We start from the raw sequence: 2,500 nt of genomic DNA, 5'->3' as shown, positions 1-2,500 counted from the left end.
AGAGAGAGAGAGAGAGAGAGAGAGAGAGAGAGAGAGAGAGAGAGAGAGAGACCGAGAGAGACCGAGACAGACAGAGCGAAAGAGAGAGGAGGGTCTAAGAAAGAGACAGAGAAAGAGCAGGAGAGCGAGAGAGAGGGTGTGGTAAGGCAGATCGGAGACGCACGTAGACAATGGCCGCCTCACTCTTACTTTTTACCTGAGCGGCTGCGAGCGGCGCGCCCTTCCGCAGGACACTGGTCACTCTGCCCAGTGTCCGACCGGTCTCCCCAGCCCACGGTCTGTCCCTTGAGCGTCCCTCGGTTGGGTGGGCGGAGGGGCGAGTTTCGCGTGCTTCGCAAGGGAAAGAAAGAAAAGCAGGTTTTTGAGAACGTAAGAGCGAGGTGGTGGCGGGGGGAGGGGGGGCGTATATCCTCGGCTTCAGTTCGTGACGAATGGGGTTTTGTCATTTATCATTATCCTCGCCTCCTCGTTGAGTAATTCCGCGAGTTTCGTCTTCTCTCTAAGAGGAGGCGGCGGGAGGATGCAGCGAGGCTCACCTGGCGTCGAGATCAGGTGAGTCAGGGCGGGGAGAGGGATGCTAGGCGAGGGCAGCCTCCCCGGGGTTTCCCAAGCAACAGCCTGGCTCAGCTGTGCCCGGGGGCGAGGGACGTCTCCTCATGAGGTGGGGCGAGGAGTCGATTTATGAGGGAGAGACCGTTTCCAGGTGCTGATGCAAAATGGCTGCTTATTTTCCCTTTTTTTCTTGCCTCTTCCTTACCTTTTTTTGCCTTGGGAGCACGGAAGGTTTGGCGTTGGGGTTGTACGCCGCCGAGAATCTGTTACGGACTCTTCTCTTTACCGCTTATCTTTCGTATTTGTCTCCCGTTTCTTTCTCTCTCTCTCCTCTTTCTGTTTCTCTGTATTTTCCCGTCTTCTTTCTTGTTGTGCATTTTTCTACCTCAGTTTTGTATCTTTTTTTATATCTCCTGTCTCTCCTCCTTATTATTTATTTATTTATTTTTGTGGATTATCTGCCTCCTCTCCCTCTCCCTCCTCCCACTTCCTCTCTCCCTCTCTCCTTCTCTCTTTCCCCTTTTCCCCCTTCCTCCTCTCCATCTTCCCCTTCTCCCTCTCCCCCTCCCCCTCCCCTCCCCCTCCCTCTTCCTTGCCCCTCTCCCTCTCCCTCTCCCTTGCCTCTCTCCCTTTCCCTTCCCCCTCCCCCTCTCTCTCTCCCTCTCCCTCTCCCTGCCCACCTAAATATCAAGGCACAAGCATTGTTTCAGTCTTTAAAAAACCAACAGACTGGGCGGCGCCGCAATATTTCCGAGATGTTACTAGACTTGATAAGATCTTTTGTCTCCCGTTTTGAACATTCCTTGTAACGCGAGATCGTGTTTATAATTAGGCTTTTATTGTATTCTTTTATCTACAGTAGAGTTGCAAATAATGCATGTCGTCAGTGGGTAAACATGCAAGACACATAAATCCGTAAGCATAATACACAAATGGATACGAGTGTTAACATTAACATGCACGTAAACAAACTTGTGTACACAGACACAATATCCAACAAAATTGTGCTCTTATTTTATTTTCTATTTATTTTTTTTCTGGAAGGACGGAGGTTTTGAATAATTAACGAACCCAGTCTATCGTTTTATTTCGAATTGCTAATTATCCGTACGCGAATTATGAGCAACTAAAGAAATGGCAATTAAGAAAGGGGGACAGTTTACGGCGGGCGAAATTAAATGCATAAATTGCCCCTTTAGAAATAATAGCGTCCCGGTCATGTTTCGCGGCGGGAACATTAGCCATTAGTCTGGCTTAGGTTGGGATAATAATAACATTTCAAATTTTTTGGCGGTTGGGGAGGAATTAAACGTTACATTTAACGGCCTAAGAACGTCTAATAGGGGGAGGGGAAGGAAGAGGTGGGGGAGGGGAAGGGGGAGGTTAGTGATGAACAGCGTGCTTGCGGTCAGGAATCTCTTTATTGTTCTCTCGCTCCCTCTCTTCTTTCTTTTTGTCTCTGTTTTTTCTAGTTCTCTCTCGCTCCCTCTCTCATTCGTCTTCTCTCTCTATCTCTCTCATTCGTCTTCTCTCTCTCTCTCATTCGTCTTCTCTCTCTCTCTCTCTCTCTCTCTCTCTCTCTCTCTCTCTCTCTCTCTCTCTCTCTCTCTCTCTCTTGTCTTCTCTCTGTATCTGTCTTTCGTTCTGTATCGAATTCTCATTCCTTCGTCTATTTTGAATTTTATTTTCCACCTTTTCTATCGCTCTCCGCTTTTCTCTCTACCTCTTCCCTCCCCCCCTCTCTCGTTTTTCATTACATACATAAACTTATAATGGGCGATGGCGTCCTACATCGCCCCTCCCCTCTCTTCCCTTCCCTCTCCTCCCTCCCCTCCTCTCCCTCCCCTCCTCTCCCTCCCCTCCTCTCCCTTCCCCTCCTCTCCCTCCCCTCCCCTTCCACCCCCTCCCCTCCCCTCCCCTCCCCTCTTTTCTTCTCCCCCCCCCCTTC

General features: G+C 49.7%; 1 protein-coding gene across 1 annotated transcript in view; it reads left to right on the top strand.

Annotated features, from left to right (window-relative positions):
• LOC119583471 (Na(+)/H(+) exchange regulatory cofactor NHE-RF1-like) overlaps positions 1–2,500 on the top strand; it is a 78,802-nt gene that overhangs the window by 1,209 nt on the left and 75,093 nt on the right. The window lies entirely within an intron of this gene.

Source organism: Penaeus monodon, chromosome 17 (assembly GCF_015228065.2).
Source record: "Penaeus monodon isolate SGIC_2016 chromosome 17, NSTDA_Pmon_1, whole genome shotgun sequence".
Taxonomy (NCBI): domain Eukaryota; kingdom Metazoa; phylum Arthropoda; class Malacostraca; order Decapoda; family Penaeidae; genus Penaeus; species Penaeus monodon.
This window is presented reverse-complemented; position numbering and strand designations above follow the sequence as displayed.